Here is a 16,848-nt window from a genome sequence, read left to right as displayed (position 1 = left end):
GAATTCTTTGCTGACAAACTTCATTTTTGCGACACTTAAGCCTGAGCCAGGAAAAGTTCATGTCTAACTCCGTGTATGCATTTACAGTAAGATGCTGAAACTAACAGTGCTTTATTATTGCTCAGATTCCCGCGTCGCAAGGAGTATAAGGTTTATTTAAGGCTTATTTAACGGCCTCTTACTTTTCTCCTGCACTGAGGAGCAGTTGGCGCGAAAAGACAAAAGACAAAATATGCTGGCGCGATGAACGAACGAAAAAAGTGCGAAGTTATACACAAACGAGCCGTAGTCCTGCGTATGCATCCTCGGGCACTTCTGTTTTTAGAGCTATTTCTTTTCTAACTTGGCCAGAGCTGTTTCTTTCTAACTTGGCCAGTTGTTCATTATTCTTCAGTTTACCGGCAGGCAGGAATTGATGGCAAGGGTTCTAAAAATTTGGAAATACTATTTTTTTTGGTCAAATGTTTTAGGGGAATCCCCCAAGGTGGAGTAATTTTCTAATAAGGGAGTAATTACTCATTGGCATCCACCCAAGCGCAGCCATACGGCTACAAAGGAAAGCTATACAGCTTTCTCAGAAACTTCGTAGTTAAAAAAAAAAAAAAACTACGAAGTTTCTGAGAAAGCTGTATAGCTTTCCTTTGTAGCCGTATGGCTGCGCTTGGGTGGATGCCAATGAGTAATTACTCCCTTATTACTATTTTTTTTATCAACATAGAGCAAAGAAACTTTTTCTCAAGACCAAAGCAGTGCCGGCCGCACTTAGTGAGAGAGCGCATTTTACATCTCCGGAACGCAGTTGAGGGATCTCCAAAATTGCGTCGTAAGTAACGGGGTGCTGAATTTAGGACTTTTTATTTCACCTGTAAGAATACGAGAGCAGCACAAAGTCGCTGTAATGAGTTGCCGTAAACGAAGCAGCCAAATTCCTTTCTCTTAGCCACTCAGGAAATAGCTGCTGCGAGACATTGGTGCTCTATACTGAGCCATCTTTTCAGACAGAGTGTACGCATAAGGTACGTGAAAGATCAAAGCGAACAGAGTACCGTTGTGGTAATTATGTTAGTGAGAAAGATAGAAAGCATATTAATTATTTTGATAAATTACTCTAATTCTGCGCTGTAAACAGAACCTCACACACAAGGCGCGGGATAAAATCTTCTAGATAGAGCACAGGTAATATTATCAGTGCTATACTTGAAAAAATTTGAATGGTTGTCGTTTGATTTGATACAACAAATTTGCGTTAGGAGTACTGGTATAATGTTTCATTTTGCTTTTACAATGATCGCCTTAGCTCTGCCTCTTGTTATTTGACCTCGCCGGTGCTTTTTCGTTTCGCTACTATGTGGCCGGCTGATGGGTGGAGGATGAGCAGAATTTCTAGTGGGTACAGGTGGGTGGGGGCTTTTTCGTTTCGCTACTGTATGGCCAGCTGATGGGTGGAGGATGAATAGAGTTTCTAGTGGGCACAGGTGGGTGGGGGCTTTTTTGTTTCGCTACTGTGTGGCCTGCTGACGGGTGGATAATGAGTAGAGTTTTAGTGGGTACAGGTGGGTGGGAGCTTTTTCGTTTCGCTTCTGTGAAGCCAGCTGATAGGTGGAGGATGAGTAGAGTTTCTAGTAGGTACAGGTGAGTAGGGGCTTTTTCGTTTCGCTACTGTGTGGCCTGCTGACGGGTGGATGATGAGTAGAGTTTTAGTGGGTACAGGTGGGTGGGAGCTTTTTCGTTTCGCTTCTGTGAAGCCAGCTGATAGGTGGAGGATGAGTAGAGTTTCTAGTGGGCACAGGTGGGTGGAAGCTTTTTTGTTTCGCTACTGTGTGGCCTGCTGACGGGTGGAGGATCAGTAGAGTTTCTAGTGGATGCAGGTGGGTGGGAGCTTTTTCGTTTCGCTTCTGTGAAGCCAGCTGATAGGTGGAGGATGAGTAGAGTTTCTAGTAGGTACAGGTGGGTAGGGGCTTTTTCGTTTCGCTACTGCGTGGCCAGCTGATGGGTGGAGGATGAGTAGAGTTTGTAGTGGGTGCAGGTCGGTGGTGGGCGGGGGCTTGGGACACAACGACAATGTTTTCGCGAAATGAGCGCTATGCTGCTAAGAGAGTAAAATAACATCAAAGTGATTCCTTAGGAGTGCAACGCCATGAAAGTCTGTATCTTAAAAAGAGAAAGATGTCGATGATGAGTACTGAGTACTGAGTACATTAAACAAGCTCTCTAGATACATAATTTGAGAAAAAGAGTTCCAACTTTGGAGCTACTTAGAACGGCAAATTCTAAGTAGCGACACATAGAAAGGCAAGCAAATTTTCGCAGTTGCTAGCAGCCTCGCGAGGTATGGCTATCCTTACAGCTCGCACAAAAACATTCTTTTGCGGAATGTTGTGCAAGTTTGGTTTATTGGTTTATTGGGGTTTAACGTCCCAAAGCGACTCAGGCTTTGAGGGACGCCGTAGTGAAGGGCTTCAGAAATTTCGACCACATGGTGTTCTTTCGTCGAGTGTACTGCCATGAACGAGTATCGCCATATTTATGCGCTTTACGCCCTCCAGTTCCTTCTCGACCACGACATCAATCTGAGCACACTTGTTTTATTTTTTCCATTTACAAGAGTGGGAAAGCAGGGTACAAATGTGTCCGTGTTGGTATTGCCAGAGCCCCCAAAAGCATTGAAGGGCTCTAGCATTAGAAACGTTTTGCATGCAAGTTCTTGTATGATACAGCTGCGACATGCGACCGACAATGTTTTACTACGAAGCAGCGTTATTTTCTTTGTAATAAGGATGCATGAAACGGTATACTTGAAAGGAGGATGGGAAGAAGACAAGAGTGAATTTTCATCCTTGATCTTTTCATAATTCGTTCCTTCATTTTTTTCCCTGTCACACCAGCAAATTTAATGTAATTCGATTCGAATCGCATTACCATCGAATGCCAGTATTCAGATGCTACACGGGAATATTTAATGTCATAGGTTCGAATGATGTTCGCCATGGAATGAGTTTGGAAACTCCTTGGTATTCCATCTCAAATGGAATGTACACACTGGACAACGGATATGCAGGAGAAACAAGCAAGGCGAAAAAAATAGGGCAAGGACCTCCAAAGTTAAAGGTTTTATTTATTGAGTTTAGGAAAGAGTTGATTTTGGCGTAGAACAGTGGACAGTGGAGAATGTCGCTGTTACTCTCAGTCTCAGCAGTTGCAGAGCCTGTCGATCACTTTTTCTGTCTTCCTTACTGGCTGGTGCACCACGCGCTTTGAGGTCGCAAATACATAAAGCTCGAACTGAGCGCTTCACCTTGAGGATGTCAATTCCACGCTCTGCACTTCTCCGCATTCCACAGTGTTTGTTTCTTTTTTTTATCGGATTTCTGGTTGTGTTTATACTGGGCTTGGATTTGGTGGCTTTCTACAGCGTGGCCATACATAATAGCTGAAGCTGATAATATTGCGCAGGAATGCATTAACCTTTTTTCAAGAGTACTGCGCAATAGTTTGAAAATTAAAATTGGTCTTGAGGAAAAGAAATGGCGCAGTAACTGTCTCTCATATCTCAGTGGACGCCCGAACCGTGTCGTAAGAGAAGCGAAAAAGCAGGGAGAAAAAGAAGACAGAGAAAGACGTGCCGTCGTGAAGATCACCGGAATAATTTCGACCATCTGGGTGGAGATCTTTGAGGTGCACTGGCATTGCACAACACACGGGCGACTTTTGCGTTTCGCCTTCATTGAAACCCACAACAACTTCTAGTACCTTTTGTGCGCACTGATGTTCCTTAATCGTACCAGTCTGTTTCTTTGCACTGATCTTTGGGGCTGTAATTTGAGAATGACGTTATATTTTACAGCGTATAACAGCGAAGCACGGCGAATGACATTGGATCCATCGAATGTCATTCAATTTAAATGACATTAAACCTTCCAGCGTGAGAGTGTATTACATTCTTTCTCTATTTCTTCCTGTGTTTGTTTTTCATTTCTTTGAATCTTTCTTCACTTTTGATCTGTGCCGTTTTCTTCCTTTATTTCTTTCTTCCTTTCTATTTCTTTTCTTTGTATCTCTTTCTTCCTTTCTTTCTTTACCTTTTCCTTTCTTTCCTGTCTCTATTTCTTCCCTTCTTCTTTCCTTTCTTCTGTTTTGTTTTGTACCTTGTTTCTTTCTCTTTCGGTATATTTAGTTTTCTACCCTTCTCTTTCTCTCTTGATTATCACTTTTCCTCGCTTTCTGGGTTCCTCTACTGCTTTCTTTTCGTTTTGTTTTCTCCGTTCGCTGCGTCCGCTCCTTCTCACTTGTTTTTTTCTCCTCTCTATCTGTCTTCAAAACAGTTGCAAGAGACATAGCTGCATTCATTTGGCACGAGTGAAGATGCAAAGAGACTCTGCCGCTGCGCTAAAATAACCGAACGAGCCCTACGACCTCGTACGGCCCGTACGAAGCACGCAGATTCCTTCAGGGCGTGGAGGGGGAAGGTAAAGGCTGAATCAATTACGGCGCCCTGCTATGGCCTCTAGGGAAAACGTCTCTCGCACCCGCTTTTCTACGCTCTTCCGTTTGCTGTATCGTGAGCGCGTCGAGCTTACGAGCACTCACCGAGAAATGGCACCCTTACAAGCGAAGCAGGCGCTTTTTGAACTCGTCTTACAAAACAAACTCGCGACTGGAGACGTGAAGTAAGCTCGTTGTTGCAGCTGGAAATACTTTACTTGATTAGTCGGCTTCTATAGTAGGATATCTTTACAGCACAACTGGTGTTTTTGGTGATGATTTTATTTTACTGTCGAAAGCGATGCTTGGCCATGGAGCTTGGTACAGGTTACGTATTTTTGGTGAGCACGAGGTGCGGTCGGAGATGCATTTTATAAAGCATTTAAACCCTGTGAATCCGAACATGAGTCCATGGGGAAAGACTGTATCCCGTGAAAGAAGGAAGAAAATAACGGACAATTCAGTGTGGTTGGGCCAAATGAGGATTATGTGCGTCTGCATTTCGCTATTCCCTTCGATTCCATCTCGGTTCGAGGCCCGTTTTAGGAAGGCAATGCCGTCCCGGTGAGTTCTGGATCCGAGTTGAAAATTGATGGAGACGACGACATCCAAAGCACAGCGCGAGAGACTAACAGTGTGCACCCTGAGGACATCGTCATGAGTTAAACACGCGAAATGTTCGGCTGTGGCGATGACGTTGTGGTCTAATGCGGTGACCAACGAAGCTGATCTAGCTGCTCGCGCCGCCGCTGACTCAAAACGCACCCACTACCATACTGTTTTGCCGTGAAGTGTTCTGCACTGTCTGCCATAAAGTCTGCTGGAAAGTTCCCTTAACTGGTGGACAGGTTGCGTCTTGCCCACCGCGGCAAGTGGACCACCTGCCATGGGCTTCGGCTGAAAAACAAACATCGGAGAAATCTGAGAGGGGGGGGTTCCAGTTCTGGCACACTAAAATTGGAACATATCCCACGGCACTGGGGATATTGCCCCGTACTTCCTGTGTGCAAGACGGATGCTCATATCGCTAGTGTACAGTTACGGTGAGTCGATTAGTCACTGTTTTTGCTGAGTGACTTCTCCGACGTCTCCTTCATCGAGCTGCGTAACGTCTACAATAGTTAACAGTAAGGAGGTTAACCAGAAGGCACTGGTTTGCTACCATGCATGCACTGGCCGAGAGGGTGTGGGGGCTGAAAAAAGGAAAGGAGGATATAGAGCTGAGCTTGCAAAGTAAGTATAAGCTTCTGCATGTTGAAGGTGCAAGGTTCAATCACCTGTGCCACCGGATAGGCACCTGTCTGTTTTAATAGGAAAAAAGTTTTCCCCTGGCCTCGTACTTAGCTCCTCTAGCAAGTTTTTGATTTCTTCTATAGGGGCGAAATGTTCAGCCATGTCCTCTATACGGTGCCGTTGTATACGTATATGTTTTCGTTCGTGCGTGCACAGAGTGCGTGCACGCACATACGAAAAAAAAAACCTGACCATCTTTAAATTCCTACAGACTAAGAAGTCGGAACCAGCCGTAACTAAAAGTCCAAACAATTGCTGTTCACCTCTGGAACTCTTACCACAATTTCTGTGAATTACATTCGTGCGCTTGAAGAACTGATTCACTTCTAGTTCGTGCTTCAGTCTACGACTGCAATTCGCAGTGGGATTCGACGCATGACACATGTTGGTACAACAAGGTTTGGCGACTCAGCCAAGCGACACTGTAGTAGGTTCGCTGCGATCACCAGATGGTGATCACGTCAATCTGTCGACAATAACAGCTAAATTTAATGCTTAATATTGTGCGCTTCATTTTCCCGCTCTGTTTGTCCCTCCGAAAACGTATATTGGTGACGACATTGCTCGTAAGGTGCTCTACAGACCTTCAAGATATTTCAAGATGTTTCAAGCATGGATCTAGCTCTGTTCCAGGGGCTCAGTATTGTGTTGCGAGTAGCAGAAGCCGATGCCGTAGCGCGTGCGTAACCATGCCCTTTAAAACTGGGCTCTCAGAGTGTTTGAAAAGACCCAGGGAGATACCAGCAGCGCATTAGCTTTGCCGCTGCGTAGATCACTACTGAACTGTCATCAAAGCAGACACGCTGGTAAGCTTCAACCCTGTCGCCAGAACTGCTTACACGCTGATGGCTGTTCCCGTAGGATGTCTGAATCCGACGAGGCCCTCGGTCTCCTGTCTAATTGCTTATCGATTTTCACCGGCGTTCATACGTAATTCCGGAGGTACCGTGCTTACTCGCGTGTCGCGCTCCGCTCGGTATTTTTTCTCCACTTGACCTGCGCTAAAGGTTCATCGAGCTCAGATTAAAGCCCGAGTTCTGTCCGCACTGCTTGTGAGATTTCGGTCTTACTCAATCTCGAGTTGAGAGAATTCTATCTTACTCAATCTCGTGATCGGTTTCGTAGCAGAGCAAGATGGCGTATTGTAAAAAAAAAGCGCAAAGTGGTCCAGAAAGAGAGACCAATCAAAATACAGTGTTCATTGAATCTTTGCTTTGTGTACCTGCTGTTTTCCAAAGAAACTACCACACCGTGTTGCTGCGTCAGTTTTCATTTTAGCCGCCGCTGCTCTTTTTTTGCAATGTGACCGAAGTTCAAAATTGTTTTATGGTCAGTTTTTCGAAGCTCGAAACCTGCGATAACTGTGTAGCTATCTGAACGACATAACTTTTATCGTGCCTGTATAACCGAGTCATAACTATCTGCTGTTATCCGTATCGACCCAAACTAGTTATTATGTGATAGGTCACACGGTCCTGGCCATGGTGTTGTACTGTATCGGCATTTCTGTACCGGGCCACCGCGACGGGTACTCTGCGGAACGCATCGAATCTGATCCACCCACATAACTTTCTGCCGTCCTCTGCTGCGCTTGCCTTCTCTTGGCCCCCAGTCCGTTACCTTTAATGACCATCGCTAATCTTGCCTTCGCAACCTTCGTAACTCAGGCCACTGGATTGGGAACAGTTGGGGATAAGAGTTAATGCGTACCTTTCGTTGTGCGGGATGCATATTGCTTTAAATTCTGACATGGTAGCCAAAGAGTTCTAGGATGGAAGAGACGGAAGCTATCTCTCGGTTTCTCTGACTGTTGCCCGCATGAAGCCGGTGCGATGACAAAGAAGGTGGAATTCTTGTTAGAGGAAAACGGGGCAAGAGAAATGCCTCAGTTTCTGTGCCTAGTTTCGGTTAAAGGATTTGTCTTGAAATGGCCGCAGACGAAGCCACGATGTTCAGGCGAGAGAAAGAGGCGACATCCCGTACGCTACCCTATCCGTGGGAAGGGGAACAGAGGGAGAGATATAAACGGGAGAGAGGAAGGTAGACCACTTTTCACGTGTCCCTAGTCCGTAACTAGCAGGGCACACTGGGCATACTCTGAATGTTTACAACCTTGAACTCAGTCTAGAATACCTTGTCTAAACGATGAATAAAGGGCTAAGGCTTCTCCACAAGCCTAGCAGTGGAAGGTAACAGCTACATTTCTAATACCAGCACTGTTCTTTTAGCTTTATCAAGGAAGTCGTCTGTATACAAGGGCTTCAGCACGCCTGGAGTATCGAAATGGACAATGCGTAAACTTGAACGCTGCTGTCAGCAGCACAGCCGTTGCGCTTCTTAGATAATGTTGTTAATGAAAATAAGTGATTACATCCATAAAACTGCTTTTGAGATTCGCAGGCATGCAAGTGACTTTTGTTATTTCTCTTATCTACTGGTCTTTCTTTCGTTCTTTCAAGAAACGGCCTCTGGAAATAAAAACTTTGCTCTGAGCAGTATAAATCCCCTTCGCCGATGCCATACACTGGGTGGTACGCAGGGGGATCACTCCTAATACTAAAGAAAACACGTTTCTACCTTCCTTCCTTGTCTATTTTTCTTCGGCTGTGAAGTACTATCTTCTCACCAGCCAGCCACCTGTACATGAAAGAGATGATGGACTATGCTGGGTAGTCGTGGCTGCCATTTTTTCTCCGTCTAGTTTAGTTCTCAGTGTGCTGGAGAAGATTGCCTTGCACTGCATAACTAGTCCCAGCTTCGCACTTGTATGTTTCTTTTACCTTGCGAGAGCAGCGCTTCTACCTTATTCTTCGCGACCGTACAAGCGTTAGAGGTTGAAGACTGAATTTGCCGCTTTGTTGGTCCTCGCTTTCATATTTCGCCCCATCTCTTTCTTGCGCATGACTAATTATTTTCACGGTGACACTAGCACGCTTTTCCCGATGGAACACGGTAATGAATTCGTAGCTTCGCGGTAGCAGTACTGCGCCTGCCCGGACTGGACGGTGCTAAGCAGAACGGAAGTGAATTATCCTAAAACCTTGCCACGAAAGACTTCCGTTGGCATCGTTAATGACGTCCGCCTGGATGACCAGAGCGGCGAGGCCGATAGTTGGTCGAGACAGCGAAAACATATTTACCGCGGATTCAGATTACTTCCTCTCGACTGCAGTTACGCGGTCGCTAATATTCGGTGAACTACAGTGCTTGCTGTTTTTCATCAGGAAGCGTAGAAAAAAAGCAAAATAGCGGACAGGATTCCGCTTATCAGCACGAGAAGCTAACCGCATAACATCATGTGTAAGGAAAGGTGCTGATAAAGGCGCTGGCAGCGAAGACAGGGCGCGCGAAATGCCCTAAGCGAGCTAGCAGAATGCGCCAAGTTGTATATGTGTGCGCTTGCAGAAAAGCATTGTGCAAATTCTCGTTAGCCTACTAGCATCGCAATACTGGGAGTGGCAGATAAAATGGGATAATCCCCTCCCTCCATGGTCGGGGATAGTTTCCCGCCTGTATTGCCATGTCACTCCCTTTATTGTCATGCTAGCAGGTTCATGAGAATCGTCGGATTTCAGTGGCTGGAAGGGAATCGTTGAAAAAGGGGATAGTTCCTCTCTCCATGGTCGGTAATAGTTCCCTACCCGCATTGTCATGCCGCTCCCTGTATTGTCAAGCTGGCAGGTTCATGAGAATCGCCGGATGCCGTTTGCTGGAATACGATTGGCAAAAATCCGTTTCGTTTATTAGTTGTATCCGACTACAGCGAAGAACATTCTCTTCACATACGTGATTGATTCATGCGGTCACTTTCTGACTACAAGATGTCACCAGCGAGCGAGTGGCTTCATTACGTGATAGTACTGCGTCACGCCAGAAAGAACTGGTTTTCAACTACAGAATATACTTCATGCATGGCTGGTAGCCAAGAGAGTTTTACCATTGTGAACCGATGTTTGGTAACTCGCTCAGGCGCGTACTTTTTAGGGCAAAGCAGCGGAATGTAGAAAGTTAAGCCGACTAGTATTCGTATAGAAAATGACCGGCTTTTATATAAAACTTGAGAAAACCAAAATGTAGCTTTTCATTTTTGATGAAGGCGAAATTTTAGAGGCCCGTGTACTGTGCGATGTCAGTGCACGTTAAAGAACCCCAGGTGGTCGAAATTCCCGGAGCCCTTCACTACGGCGTCCCTCATAGCCTAAGTTGCTTCGGGACGTTAAACCCCAATAAACCAAACTTTTCATTTTTCATTGGCAGAAACGCCACTCCAGGACTGCAACGTAAAATGTGTCATTCGCTGATAATCTTTACTTAATTACTACCATCGGTAATTAAAATTCTAACGCGTATGCTTGAATGGTTAACCACGATCATAGGATACTGAAGTTTACGTTAGCGAAAGCGAAGAAATACAAAACACTTGACTCTAGTGGAGCCCATGTCTTGAGCCCGAATTTAGGCCTGCCCGTGTTGTACCGACTGATGAAAGTTACTTTAGGCAGAGGCAGTTAGCAAAATTTTCTTGTATATGCGCACAAAGCCTGGGTACTCTATTGCCGTCTGTGTGGATGTCACTTATTCACGTCCACGAATGAACCCATACGCGGTGGCATCACAAGCTGATTGGCCCGAATTCAGAGGATGCGTCTGCGATTCTAGGCGCGCTTGGGAAGTTGCAATCGCCGCGGCGATATTGGATCCCCTCGCGTCTGGCACAAGTCAGAGCGCGGGGGCTAGTGGACGTCTTCGCTCTACCCGATGACGACGGGTACAACGGAAGCGTGGATAGCGTCTGCGTAGTATACAAATGGCAGGAGAGCAGGCCGGCGTCGACGGTAATTAGCAGAGGCCTCGTCACTGCGCTAATGAGCAACAAACTAGAAACCAGGGAGGAGATAACCGGCGCCTTTCTCCTCCCTGTCTTATTAATACAGCCGTGCGGAAGCAGCAGCAGGAACATCGTCATCAACAACAACAACAACAACAAAATAGAAATAGCAAAACAAACCAAGACGGAGAATTGCCATTAGGTAATGACTCTTCGAATGGGCTGTGAGTAATCGGGTATGAGTAAGCGGCGCACATCACACCCCCCCCCCCCCCCCCCCCCTTGTTTCCCACTTGGTGCGATACTGCTTTGAAAGGCTCCGCGTTTCGATCGAGATGAAACGCAAAAGGCGCCCGTGCGCTTGCCATGCCTGTGTCCATTAAAGATCCTCAGGTAGTCGTAATTATTGCGGAGGCTTCCACTACGGAACCCCTTTCTTCTTTTTTTCTTTCACTCCCACCTCCCTCCCTCCCTTCACTGCGCAGTTGAGGTGTCCACCGAAAAGTGAGACAGTTACTGCGCCATTTTCTTTCTACAAAACCACTAATGAACAATTTATCTACCAAACTAGTTTAAAATGATGATCATCTTAACGTTTCATTCGCCATTCCATACGCACCAATGTCTACCACCACTTCCCTCACGTCTTGTCAAAGATGCCTAGTGTCAGTTTTGGAGTCACGGCGTCATTACTGCTGCTTTTGTTGATTCTTTTAAATTACACGTACCCACGCTGAAAGTTCGGACCAGAGTGTGTAGACAAAAAGAGAGTCAATGATCAATGGAAAATTGGTTAAGTGGAAAGTTCTTGAATATTTTCACATCGGCTGCGCCAAAGAGGCCAGAAGGAGAGAAGAGCAGCTTTCGGAAGACTCGGTATGATACTTGAGGTGCAAGTGCAACTCGCGCTGCACTTACGCCTGAACTATCATAAGCGCAGTATTACTTGTGTCTTTTACTTCAGTCATGTATTTTGGGATATCTTGCTGTAATACGTTTTGCATCGCAGTTATGAGTTTTATTTTATTTTTTAAATAAATAGAAAATGGGGAAACCACAAAAACAACACACACACACACGAGTAGATGCTACAGCATCCGTCTGTCTATGTGTTCGTTCCTTCGTTTGTGGGAATGTTGTGAGAAAGACAGCTGCATTGAAACCATTACAAAAAGGGACCGCTTCCAAGACCACCTGAATCGCTTGGGCACGTATGGCACATTTGTGAGAGCACCCGGCCGGCATCGAGAATTCCTCTTGCGGACATGTGCGATGCAGCTTACTGCTGATGGATGAGTTTGAACTAGCGTCGACATGTCTCTGCCCCGAAGTATTACGACATACGTACGTACGTACTGCGGAAGAGAATACACTTAGTATGACGTTCTTACGTTTTTTACTTTGCTGAATGTTGAGGAGATGATTAATATTTTTTTGCCGAGCCGGCTGCTCTTTCACTCGTAACGTAATTACTGCGAACCAAGCAATATGCAGTGCTTTCTCGTTATTATGCAACCAACAATATAAGGCACATCCAGCTCGTTATCATTCTTGCTGATCACAGGCAGTAGCGGTCATCGTAGCGATGTCAGGGACTGTTGATTTTACGCAACATATTTGGCACGTAACGCGCTCAAACTGAACAACTAACAAAAAACAAGTTTCGTTCAATTCCTGTGCAATGCAGTTTGTTGGAACGGCACCATAGACGTTAATGACACCTCAGTGCCTATGTGGCTTTCATTCGCGCCATCGTCCTTTTGCGAGGCAGTTTCGTGGAAATAGTTTTCCCAAATGCTGTTCGATTAGCCTTGCCGGGCCACCTGCGTCCTTCCAATTAGCTAGGGATTAATACAGCCACCGGCTAACTAATACCCTGAAAGGAGCACCAGCGCTTATCTTCTGCACCGTTTCACTTCGTTTATTCTTGACATCCTGCGTGACGTTTATACTTGTCTTTTTCCTTTAATGAGGCTAATGCCTGGCCTTACGCTAGCGAGCTGCCTTTATATATAGCCACAGATAGGCACTCGAAAACTGAGCTGATGACATGAAACATACCAGTGAAGTGTTATTAAGGCGAAAACCTCTAATGGCTCATAGTGTCGTCCGTTAACAAAGCGTGTCACACACATTTAACTCGGGAACTAAAAAAAAAGAAGAAAACGAATGGTGCCTCAGATAGAGGAGGAAAACGTGATCACAAGCCAATTTTGATGACTGTGGATTAATTAGTTAATTCATTATAAGCAGAAATACCGAAATTGCGTCGCATTAGCGCGGACGTCGATACAGCCACGGGAACGGTGTGACGTCACACCCATCGGAAGTCGTCGCTGCATAGTGAAAAAACATCGGATCTGTCTCATATTAGGTGGCAAAATGTGTAATTAAGCGTGATTAACACTTAAGAACCCCCAAAGATGTGTGATTTTTCTTGTCAATTTCACAGAGTAAAAAATTAGCCACCGATTTACCTTGTTAAGTTATAGGCGGCATAGGTGCGCTAGCAGGATATGTTTGAAACCATTTGCAATGGTTACTTTCGGCGATTTTACAGGTAATGTAAGCGGCAGCTCGCGCGACGAGACTTCTGCATTTCCACTCGACTGCAGCTGCCGCGAAATCGGTTTTCGTCCTTCAGCAGTACACATAACGTCTTTTTAGCCAGTGACCCACCTAGTGCTATAGTCGGAACTCAAGAACGAAGTGTCTTTTCCCCGTCAAAGGACCCCCTCCCAACCAACGGCGTCCGCCGATTCTCATGAGCCTACTAGCGTGACAATGAAGGGAGTGGCCGAAGAAAGCATTGTCGCGCCGCTCCCTGCATTGTCACGCTAGCAGGGTCATGAGAATCGGGACGACGCTTTCGGCTGGAAGGGAGTCATTTGACCGGAAAAAGCTGCTTCGTTCTTGATCTGTATTTGTCTGCAGTGATGGCGCACGAAAAGGAAAGGGGGATTTTCCTCAACACTTTCTGCTGAGAGGTGCCACGACAGCCGTTTACTCTGGAGAAAATCTCCAAATCTCCAATGACGAGCATCTGTCCTCTGAGAATTGAAGATTCTTGGGCTCTAAAGTGCACCTCAATATCCAGTACTGAGTACTCATCAATCTAAGTACTGGAGCATTTTCGAATTGTCTCTTTAAATGAGCAGCACGTGTTACCTGCGCCAAACCTGCTCGGCAGTGGAACTCACACGCCATTGATTTCTTTAAAGAGAACGCACAGTGCGCCGAAACCCACCCACGGAGTAAAGACGAACATCTGGAGCACAGTGGCAACACACATCATGCTTTATTCCCGGCGTCCGTGACGTGATGTCGATTGATGAGCAATTGCGTAAGGATATTCACACTACGGTGGTATCACAGACCAGTCCATGATGCCGCGTCTTTTTGACGAACCATCCGCACCCTAAAAGTATTAAGACTGCGAACGTGAACAGCGAATGACAGAACGGACGAAATTTGGGCAGCAGGGCTGCAGAAACAGCACTTTCAGCCATGTCTAGAGTAAACTGAAAGTTATCATAGTACGCGTATCGTACTTATTTGGCAGCACATACGGGTCGTCGTTTAGCCCGTAATGGGTTTATGCCCATTCCATGCACAGCAGTATAAAAACCTTACTATAGGTAGAGGTCGAGAGAGGACCTCGCCCGCACCACTAATGTATCGCGGGTACAATAATAAAATGCAAAAGAAAGAAAAAGAAGCCTTGGTTGTCGTTCGCCCTGCTTTTCGTTTTCCAAATCCTGTAGTTTAGGGGTCAGGATGAACGTCGCCTCTTTTTCTGCGCGCATCACTGTCCGGAACTATGTGGGTCCCGAAAATTCGTCACAGGGCGTCGCGTGAGAAACCGTCACATAGTCGAACAAGTAATTTATTTGAAAGCTTAGGCCTTTCATCACCCTACAAAGATAGCGACTACTGACAGCGAAGCATTATCATATCCTTTACTTCCGCTGGACAGCCTCTTAGCTCGAATAACATTTGGTCTAGGTTCATATCAATCAGCAAGTCGATTGAAGATTTTCGATAGAAAGAGAGAAAAAGTGAGAGAGAAACGACTCACCTTCTGTACGATATAAACACCGCACGGATACCGTGATTCCCGAAGACTTGAGGTAATCCTTTCGACGCTTCGATGAACGCAGTGCTTTGTCACGCCTTGACGGTCCCTCTTTTAGTTAGCGTCCGTGAAGTGGTGCGGCGAAGTGGTACAGCTTATCCCAGACACAGACCTGGTGACATGGAGCTCTCTCTAATGTGCTGTCAAAAACCTTCGCACTTTCACAGCTCACTCGACGACTGGTGCAATCAGAAACTCCTCTCGTAGTAGACGGTTGATATCTTCGGCTTCGTTCTCAAGAAGAGAAGCGGAGGCTTCGGAGAAGAGACGCTCTCAGTTTAGTAATTTGAAGCAGTTCTCGTCCGTTTCTGGAGTAGCATCAGGTCGACCTGCAATTCAAAACAAAGAAAAGGCGTAAAAAGACAGTCGGTTTTATACGTGGTGTTTAGTTAGGGTGCTGCCACTGACAGGCTAGACCACGGTTAAAGGGACGAAGGAAGAAGACTTCACAAAGAGAATGCACACTGACATAGCCTCCTTTAGAAGGCTGTGCCACTCACTACTGTTGTTTATTCAGAAAATAAGGCACTCCTATACAGTAGGTGATTAAACAGTAGCTGTCAATGTGAGCTTTGTTTTTCGTGGTCTTCGTGTCTCGTCCCCTTCTTTACCACGGAGTGGCCTGTCATGCGTAGCCTGCTAATCAGACACCTAAACCAACATTGATCTATTCGTTTACTGCCATCCCACTTCACTGATCACGCCAGTTGTGAAGCGCAATATATGACTTAAGTTTCGAAATTCGGCACGCTCAGTGGTACAGGACCTTTTAGTTTCAAACTGTCGCGCCGCTTATGCCTGTGGAATAAACTGTTCTTATTTCCTTGATTGTTGTTTGGTGTAGGCGATAAATAACACCATTGTCTATAGATGGCGCTGACGACCGATAGGTTCGTGGAACAGCTACGAGAGAGACGTCTAGGTAATTAAACGTAGTTTTGCAGGTGCTATTATACGAGCCATGCCATCAGAATTCAAGCCCACCTAATCTTTATGCACATCAACAGAACATGACAGCTGAGATAGGACAAAACATCGAAAGCGGCTTTAACCCCCATGCTTTGATTCCTTCACAGCTGTCGCTTCAGTTAAAGCCGAGGCTTTCCTGTGTCTACTGATATTCAGCAAGGTACGAAACTCTAAGATGTAGGTGGAGACAAGAGAATGCGTGTCAGGCTGTCATTAAAGTAAAGTTTCCTTTGCTTAGCGAAGGATGTCAAGTAAAGGTGTAAATGGTCTTACACGTTTCCTCTGGAGACGAAGCTATCCCATTAGCACAAAAATAGGTGTTTCCGACTGCTAAGACTTGGGACGCAGGTCCAATCACTAATGCGGCTTCCACTTTCACAGCGAAACGCAAGTCTTCCGTGTACTGTGCGATGCCAGTGCACGTTAAAGAACCTCACTAGTTTTAAATTATTCCTGAGCCGACCACTACAGCGTCGCTTATAACCCATCTGTCGCAATGGGACATTAAACCTTACACACTGTATGACCTGATAAGCCCAGTATAAGGGCCGCTATTTATAGAGACTTAGCAAAAATGTTTGAACCTGGGCACTCTACAATATCACAAGCCACATAATAGGCGCCCACTTTTTTTCATCTGAAAAAACTCACGTTCTCAGCACAGCATGATAATGTCGCATCGAATTCAGACTTTCATTAAGTTCGGGTCGGCGCATCGACCGGTCAGAGTCTTCGCGGAAGCTTATCTCACATTTTTTTCTCGGAAAAGGCTGACTGCTACCTCAAGAAAAACACAAATCGAGCGAAAGAAAAAAGCTAAGCATTAAACGACTGTGATAATCACAGACCGAGTCGTAAGGCTTGAGCTTCTGGCGAGGCGCTGTATAAATTGTAACCCAAAGAATTTGAAATTAAAGAGGACCTGCTTTCTATTGTAAGAGCTCTGCTGGGATTTTGGCATTTTTTTCTATGGCCTCTGGAACGAACCGTTATGTGAGTCATCACGGTGTATGGCGTCAAGATCTACTTCGGACGAGCTGTAGCGAGCAGCGCCGTTTGGAAACGTGTGTTGATTCGTCATGAGCGATAGAGTGCTTTATTATTTGAAAGAATACTCGTTATGGTATGCTGTCGCAAGACC

At 45.7% G+C, this 16,848-nt stretch overlaps 1 protein-coding gene across 1 annotated transcript in view; it reads right to left on the bottom strand.

Annotated features, from left to right (window-relative positions):
• Nucleotides 1–15,063, bottom strand: part of LOC149365701 (inaD-like protein) — a 63,252-nt gene extending 48,189 nt beyond the window's left edge. The window contains exon 1 of the mRNA XM_089545315.1: nucleotides 14,682–15,063. The gene's annotated coding sequence lies outside the window, so the exon portion shown is untranslated. The remainder of the gene's footprint in view (nucleotides 1–14,681) is intronic.
• Between the last annotated feature and the right edge of the window lie 1,785 nt (nucleotides 15,064–16,848).

This window comes from Amblyomma mixtum, chromosome 1 (genome assembly GCF_055824585.1).
Source record: "Amblyomma mixtum isolate Tamu chromosome 1, ASM5582458v1, whole genome shotgun sequence".
Lineage (NCBI taxonomy): Eukaryota > Metazoa > Arthropoda > Arachnida > Ixodida > Ixodidae > Amblyomma > Amblyomma mixtum.
This window is presented reverse-complemented; position numbering and strand designations above follow the sequence as displayed.